The sequence below is a fragment of the Chrysemys picta genome, chromosome 13, assembly GCF_011386835.1.
Source record: "Chrysemys picta bellii isolate R12L10 chromosome 13, ASM1138683v2, whole genome shotgun sequence".
Classification (NCBI taxonomy): Eukaryota; Metazoa; Chordata; order Testudines; family Emydidae; genus Chrysemys; species Chrysemys picta.
The window spans coordinates 14332841-14341493 of record NC_088803.1 but is presented as its reverse complement, the minus strand read 5'-3'; the positions used below and the strand labels follow the sequence as shown (position 1 = coordinate 14341493).

The 8653-nt window shown below is 45.6% G+C and overlaps 1 protein-coding gene across 3 annotated transcripts in view; it reads right to left on the bottom strand.

Annotated features, from left to right (window-relative positions):
* The window catches only part of LOC122173089 (glucose 1,6-bisphosphate synthase-like), a 72438-nt gene that overhangs the window by 41149 nt on the left and 22636 nt on the right, over positions 1-8653 (bottom strand). The window contains exons 1-2 of one of the 3 annotated variants that reach the window (XR_010592186.1): positions 1795-1809; positions 1595-1686 (exon numbers count right to left, since the gene is read on the bottom strand). The exons of 1 other annotated variant lie outside the window; for it this stretch is intronic. The gene's annotated coding sequence lies outside the window, so the exon portion shown is untranslated. Of the gene's footprint in view, positions 1-1594; positions 1687-1794; positions 1810-8653 lie in introns of those variants that run through there. One more of the 3 variants, XR_010592185.1, reaches the window with a different exon arrangement.

Sequence of the window (8653 nt, the reverse complement as noted above, 5' to 3'; positions counted from 1 at the left end):
AACATAAGGAAGTACTTCATACAATGCACAGTCCAAACATGGAACTCATCAGGGAGGTTGTGAAAGCCAAAAGAATAGTGAATAGTGAATCAGGTTAAAAAAAGAATTAGATAAATTTCTGGAGAATAGAGCCTTCAATGGCTATTAGCCAAAATAGTCAGGGATGTAACCCCACGCTGTGGGTGTTCCTAAACCTTCAACTGTCAGAAGCTGGGACCGGACAATGGATTGGATCACTTGATAAATTGCCCTGTTCTGTTCATTACTTTTGGACCATCCGGCACCAGCAACTGTTGGAAGACAGGATACAGGACCATGGGTGTGACCCAGTAGGCCATTCTTATGTCTGGAAAAGCCACATCTATGAGCAAAGAAAATCCTCTCCAGTTGCTTCATCGTTCCTTCCTTTTATGTTGGCTCAGAACACTTAGTAGCCAGTTGCTAGCTAAGGAAAATGAGCATTTATTGCCAGTTACACTGTCATCTGTTCTACTTGCAAATCCCTAAAACAGCTCTGTGATCCAAATAGACTGTTCTCAGCCGCCTCCCAGCAAGTGAGGAAAAAGCCCTTCATCTAAATAAACCCTTTGTTCAGCAGCATTTCCAGCTGTGCCTCAGCTGGAGTTAAACCACCACAAAAAGAAAAGTATAACTGATGTCCCCTCCACCCCCCCCCCCCCCGCTCAGGTTGAATTTTCTCACATGCCCTATCAATTCCCCACTAAGCCATTGTAGTGATCACATCTCTGCAGCACATCCTTGCTTCTGTTTCCATAGCGATAGGAGGCACTGACTGCAGAGAAATGTGATGGTTTCAGTCTCTGGCCAAACCATCAGTGCAGGAGGCAGCGATTGCGGTTTATGAGCTGTGCAGGGAAACAAAAGCCTGACCTGGTAATGTCAGTCTAGGGACTGGTTGAAATCAAGGGAGATAAAAAAGAACGGGGATATCACAGTTGTGGGTGTAAGAAATTCAGGGGTGGGGGCTAGAGAATGAGAGGAGTAGGGAGGAGAGATAATGGATGGATGCAGTGTGGGTGGAAGAAGAAGGGAACAGGACCAAAGAAATGTGGGTGACAACTCAAATGGGACGCAGGCAGCTTCAGTTAAATAATATGTACCAGGATAACAACAGAAGCTATTTAAAAGCTTGAGATATAGGAGGGAGCTATCCTAATTTTACAGTGGTTTGGACCAGTCTCAAGGATTTTGAGTCAGCTTCCTGAGACACCCTGTTTTCTGGCTGCTGGATACAACTGATTCCCATTCAAGGCAATGAATGTGGCAACAGAGTCAGGCCGGAGGATTTTGGTCAGCTGAAGTTATAAATCCTGGGGGAAGCTACTACACACACCCTACAACTAACTTGGCAACAGTTAGGCTGCTGGTGTGCTGAGAACACTGCCTGTCATTCTGACTTCTTGTGCTCCTCATCCGTTTATATCTGTCTGTTGTCTCTTGGTTTGTACTTAGACTGTAAGCTCCTTGGGGCAATGACCGTCTATTTGTTCTGCCTAGTACAACGGGGCCCTGGTATATGACTCGGGTTCCAAGATGCTACAATAATATAAATAATAATAATAATGAAACATACCACTGTAGGAAACTCCAGAATTCTAAACTGTCTCTTTCCCATGATTTCTTGCTCACAGAGCCTGGGGTGACACGCCTGCATGTGACAGTCACCTGGAAAGCAGAATGTCATTTATAAATAAAACAACTCAATGGAAGAGGAAAACTCCGGTTTATTTTTATTTGCTCTGTGGACATCAGGGTCTCACAGCATTTACTCACAGCACTGGCCACAACATCTAGGGTCATGTCTGGAACTCCTGGGAGCCGTCCAAGTGTCTCCAATACTAGACAGAGTATGGCCCTTGGCGTTATTAATGGAGCAATGGTTTCTTTTTCAAGAGCTTTGGATGTGAAGTACCATGCACAGTTTGAGGCTCGCTGGTAGAAAACAGATGAAAGCCATCTGGAGGGACTCCAAAGCAGGGCAATAAAATAAAAGGCTTTCAGGCTGTAGCGCTTGGAAGGGATTAAGGGGATTTTATATATTCATCCTAGAGAAAAGAAGACAATGTGGGATATGACAACTGGCCCGATATATGTCAGGGTTAATAGCACCAAAAGGGGGAGGAATTGCTGAAGCTGGTTAAGAGGAGTAATGCAAAGAAGCTATCCTAAGGCTAGATTGCCTCTGTCCCTGTGTAGATGTGCAAGAGAGACAGAGGATGTAGCATTTCCACTGTCTGGCTTGCCCTGCTTAGGGGCCAGACACAATCACAGTCCTTGCACTCAAACAGGACACGGGCTGCCTCAGGCTAGTGACCACATTGGTATTAGCCTCCCCAAGCAGGGAAGAGATGGCCCCTGCTCCTTCTCCACGCTAGCCAGGGACTGACCCCATTCAGGGCAGAGCGTATGCTGCACCTTGTAAAAAGGTGTAATAGAGGCAGCCTGGAAGCCCTGGAAGAATTATTCCTATAAGAGGGGGAGGGGTCAGCCAGAGGGGACTGGTGCTGCCCAAAAAGGGCGATGCTGGTCAAGTAGGGTGGCCGAGGGGGCTGGGATTATGCTGAGTCAGTATATCTCTGCTACAGCCTCCACCAATGGAGCTTCAGCAATAGGAACACCCCCTGCCCCTCCCCACAGACACCTTCCCCAGTGTGGTGGGTGAGGTCAGTGGTGCATAGAGATGCAACTGACTCTCATTTTAATCCAGTGCTGCAAACTCTCATGGTTTTAGCTGGAAAAAGTGAACGCTAAATGCTCAGAAACCAAAAGGCAAGTACAAAGAACCCAGCTTTTATTATTTTTGTAAATTTGATGATTTTTAACCTAATCTTACAATTTTTGGAGTCAGACACATGGTTCTGAATGTTGGAGATTGGCAATACGATAAACTTGTAGAGCTGAATCAAGCTATGAGGGGAAAATGTAACAGTAAAGTCCATTGTCCAATGAGACAATTAACTGAGAAAGGCCAAGGAAGCAACATCCCTAGAGACAAACATGAACAGACTAATTGGTGTGAAAAGGTATGTACAGCCTGCCTGGGTAGTTGGGAAAGTAAAGGTTCATTGACTCTCTGTCCCAGAGCAGAATATACAGCTGCCAACTCTCATTCACCAGGAATTGCCAAGGAGCAAAGCCACTGTAAAAAGAGTGTGTGTGACATCTTGCTTTCTGTGGGTTTGGATCACTCTGGTACCTGGCACCCTATTGCTAGCTACTCTGATGAAAAGGGAGACTGGCCGGCTGAAAGGAGCCTTGTATGGATGTTCAGCACCTCTAACGCTTCTCCTTCCACTTGGTGGCAAGTGGCTTGCATTTTCACAATAGGAGGATGTGAGGTCTGGCCTTGTTGTCATGAAGATAGGAGTGGCCATGGTGTGTAGCATAATGGCAGCTGCAAAGAGGTAGGGGACCATCATTTAGGCCAAAAAAAGTTTTGTTTTAAAATGCAGAGAAAATAATATCTTTGAAAAATGAAAGCTAACATATCATTTAAAATAATAAACTTCAGGATTTGCAAGTATATGATCTAGTGAACAAGCGCTTACTGCTGTTCCTCAGTCAATGGGAATTTTATCATGACTTCAGTGGGACTACAATTAGGCCAAAAGCTAGCAGTATCCTATAACTAACCATTCTGAATAGTGATGCATCATTTTTTAAGTTTTTAAAATGTATTTTACTTTTCGATAAGTGTAATACATATTAACAACACAGTGATACGGTCGTTAGTCAAAATTCAGTGGTACATGCAAAATCAGTTAGTGTAATCCAGGAAATCGTTATTATGGGCTGGATCCCTACATCATCTGGAGTAAATTGGGATAGCACCGTTGACTTTAATTAAGCTGCTCTGATTTACATTTATGGCTGAAAATTTGGTCCTGAATTTACTAGGTACTTTTTTTTTTATTCTGGCCAGTGTTTTCATTATAATCCCTCTGTCTATTGTTTATTCCAGATTCTTTAAATCCTATTCAGTATTGGTCTCCCATAATGTTTCCATTTACTTCCCTTCCCACCTTCAGATTTTCTTAGCAATCAAGATCATGCAAGATAAGCACAGTGGGTCTCTTGAGAGATTACATGCCAGCAGAGTCAGCAGTACTGTACATACCCATGCCCTTGTTCTGCAGTGCTCCTTTTGTCTCATCATTATTTATTTAACCTGCGTGCCCCATGTTCATTCTGTGCCTCTCAGTTTACACGGTAATGATACTGTGGTAACACAGTTCCTTTCTTTGTCTCTCTAACAGTAATGTGTTTCCAGAAACCCAGTGCAACCTTAAACCCAGACTGTAACAGCATCTCAGCCAAATGACTAGCATGCTGCAGAGAGGACTGATGTCACTTGGTTTCTGAATGAAGCTTCCAATCTGATCTGGGGTCAGATCATCTGTGCTTTGTCTCAATGAACCAGCAAAGGCCTGGAGGGTGCATCACAAACAAAAGGAAGAGGCAGGGAAATGTGAAGGACTCTATAGTAATGGGCAGAGGGATTAGGAAACAGCTTTAGAATTCTGCAGTTTAATTGTGAAGGGCTATTGATGTCAGCCTAGCAAAGAACTAATCCTGCCCCCATACTGCAGCTAATGACAAAATACCCACTGACTTTGCTGAAAGCAGGGTTGGGACCTAAATACACAGATCCAACAGAATATATGAGGGCCTGTTTGAATCCACCAGTTAATATTCTGCCACCAGATTGCAAGGAAGGTTGGGATGATTTCCCGGCCTGTGAGTCAGTCGCATCTGCTTTCTAGATACTGGTAATCACCCTGCCAGAGAGGATGTCTCCTGACAGCTCATACCAATACATCTCAGGAGAACTGGGGTGTTTTGCTTTTTGCTTAACACCGTGAGTTACATTCTGCTCTTGCGTAGAGACCTGCAACCCTGCCAGCCACAGAATGTGACCCTGACTCCTCAGATTAAAGGAAGTTAGGATTCAGGATCTCCCTGCCTCCTAATCCTGTGCTCTAACCATTAGCGTAAATTGCATTTGATAGGTTAGTGTGACTGAGTATTTAATCTAGGCTTTAATCAGTGGCCGCATACGTGGACTAGAAGTATTTACAGGGAGCTAAATAGTGCAGTAGGCTAGTGTGCTAGCCTTTCACCTCTGGAGACCTGAAAGAAGACTTGGTTTAGGTCACAAATGAGTCGCACTCTTACTAGCAATGTAGTTCTTAATGGCCATTTTGTCCACATCACAAATACCACACAGTTCAGCATGAGGCCCAGTCTCTGCTGAAGAGGCCAAGGAGTGGAATGGCAGGGGGAGGGGTAATGTAGGTTATATGACTGAGGGGCATAGACAAAGCAAGGTGAAGATTCACAGTTGGTTGTTACAGATCATGACACAATGATGTGGAAAGGTGACACAATACCTTTTTCCTTCCTGCTCCGTTTATCTTCTTCCCCTCACTCTTTGCACTGTGCCTTTTGTCAGACTGCCCCTGTGCACAGAGCAGTCTCCTTGGATTCATCTGACTAGAAATCTCTTTCCTTCTGCAAATTCCTCCTTAAAACCCAGCTCGCCACGTAATCCCTCCCATCTCCTTGTCATCACCAATAACCCTCACACCCTCCCTCACCTGAATTGTTGCCCAATGTCTTCCCCTCTCCCAGGGCAATCAGATGGGGTGGAGAGGCAGAAGCCACTCCCTCCTGGGATTCCCCGCAATCCCCCACTTATGGGAAGTGTTCTGGGTTCCATAGCGAGGCTCCTCTTTTTGTCGCTGGAGGAGATGAGGTAAAGGAGAAAAGAAACCCCCCAGGTGGTAAGAGATTCACATAGAGGAGTGTATGAGGGGGCAGAGCTGCACCGCTGGAATAGCGGCAATGCATAATGGCTTGGAACCAAATCCTTTCCCTCACTGCCCAAGTCAAGAGGGGCAAGAAAGGCCGCTGAGAAGGCACACTCAGCTTCAGCATAGCCACTCCATGCAGCGACTCCCTGGGGAAGCCTGCTCCACTAAGTGTCTTTGACAGCTTTAGATGCCAGAAGGAATGCTCTGTCAGGCATTTCCAGCGTCACTGGTTTCCCAGTGCAGCCTATTGCCTGGACAAGCTTCTGGCAATATTACACACCGCAGGGCGGGGAGACACCACTGACATACAGGCATAGAAAGCTTAGTTTTCATCATTATAATTTCCATCCTGCATTTAGTAACACTTTGACAGCCCTGGCTGTGATGTGGCTTGACCAGATTAGTGCAAGATTGTGCCCTAGATTAGAGGGGGGTCAGAGGAAGGTGAGGAGAAGGACCAAGGGCCTGGAAAAACTCTCCTATGAAGACAGATTGAAAACACAGGGCTTGGTACCTTAGAAAGGAGACTACTATGAGTGGGCATGATAAAAGTCTATTAAACAACGAATGGCCTAGTGAAGGGAGATCAGGAACTCCTTTCCCCTATCTCCATAACACAAGGACAAGGGGACATTCAATGAAATTAAAAGATGGGAAATCTAAAGCTGATAAAAGGAAACACTTTTGCACACACTGTGTAATTAGACTCTGGAACTCCTTAGCACAGGAAGTCACTGAGGCCAAGAAATTAACAGGATTCAAAAAAGGATTGGACATTTATATGGATAACAAGAATAGCCAGAGTTATCTTGATTAATAATAATTTTTGGAGGGGATAGCAAACTTCACGATTCAGGGTTTAAAGCAAACTAGAGACCAAGACCAGGCTTAATTTGGGTAGGGCCCTACCAAATTCACAGGCCATTATTGTCAATTTCATGGTCATAGGATTTTAAAAATCGTAAATTTCATTATTTCAGCTATTTAAATCTGAAATTTCATGGGGTTATAATTGTACAGGTCCTGACCCCAAAAGGATTTGTTGGGGGGCTGGGGGGGGCTTGCAAGGTTATTGTAGTGGGACTGTGGTACTGCTACTCTTATTTCTGCACTGCTGCTGGCGGCGGCGTTGTCTTCAGAGCTGGGCAGCTGGAGAGCAGCGGCTGCTGGCCGCGAGCCTAGCTCTGAAGGCAGAGCTGCTGCCAGCAGCAGCACAGAAGAAAGTGTGGCAGGGTATGGTATTGCCATCCTTACTTCTGTGCTGCTGCTGTCAGAGGCACTACCTTCAGAGCTGGGCGCCTGGCCAACAGCCGCCGCTCTCCATCCATCCAGCTCTAAAGGCAACGCAGAAGCAAGGGTGGCAATACCACGATCCCTCTAAATTAACCTTGTGACCCCTCTGCAACTCCCTTTTTGGCAGGACCCCCAATTTGAGAAACGGTGGTCTTCCCCCATGGAAACTGTAGACAAGCTGCAGGAGTAGAAAGAGAATGCAGGCAGAAGTCCAGCAACAGAGTGGGGGCTATCCAGTTTATTGCACTCAATGCAGCATGTATGATTACCTGCCCTATGGCCGGTGGCATATGTGTGCATTTGGTGCAAGGAGCTCCTGGCTCCTGGCCCTCAGAGACGGTGTACGGGCTTTGGAGACCAGAGTGGCTGAACTGGAGGAACTAAGGGAGACAGAGAAGTACATAGATGAGACTTTCTGGGACACAGTAGAACAGTCCCGTCCCTCCCCTCCCCGGTCTGACAGCTTCTGTGCTGTTGAGGAAGAGGAAAGTCTCAGGGAAGGAGAACGTTCAACTGGAGCAGAGGGAAACGATCCCTCCTTCCAGATGATGTCGTGATATCATCTCTCACTGAGGATACCTCTCCAGGGAAGGGAACTTCAGTTATTAGGAAGAGACCGGTAATAGTAACGCAGGATTCGATCATTAGAAACATAGATAGCTGGGTTTGCGATGACCGGGAGAACCGCATGGTGACTTGCCTGCCTGATGCGAAGTTTGCGGATCTCTCGAGACATCTAGATAGACTTATGTGTAGTGCTGGGGAGGAGATGGTGGTCGTGGTACATGTAGGTACCAGTGACAAAGGGAAGAATAGAAGAGAGGTCCTGGAGGCCAAATTTAGGCTGCTAGTGTAAGAGATTGAAGTCCAGGACCTCCAGGGTAGCATTCTCTGAAATGCTTTCAGTTCCATGTGCAGGGCCAGTTAGACAGGCAGAACTGCAGGGTCTCAATGCGTATATGAGATGATGGTATAGGGAGGGGAGGTTTAGATTTATTAGGAACTGGGGAAACTTTTGGGAAAGGGGGAGCCAATACAGGAAGGATGGGTTCCACCTAAACCAAAATGAAACCAGATTGCTGGCACTTAGTTTAAAAACTGCTCTATGACCCTTTTAATTTTAAGGGCTGGGGAAAAGCCGACAGGTGTGGAGGAGCACATGGTTCGGACAGAGACATTTCTTAGGGTAGGATCTATTAATGGAGATTCTCTATGTCTTAGTAAGGAGGAGAGGATGGAAGATGATAAAATACAGGTAGGATCTGATGAGAAACAGTCAATTGAAAAAGAGTCCCATTCAATGACATCATGTAATGGCAGACAGCTAAAAAATGACAGTTTTTTTAAAGTCCTCATATACAAATGCTAGAAGTCTAAATAATAAGATGGGTGAACTAGAGTGCCTCGTGCATGAGGATAGTGATATAACAGGCATCACAGAAATTTGGTGGAATAAGGATAATCAATGGAACACAGTAATACCAGGATACAAAATATATCAGAAGGACAGAACAGGTCATGCTGGT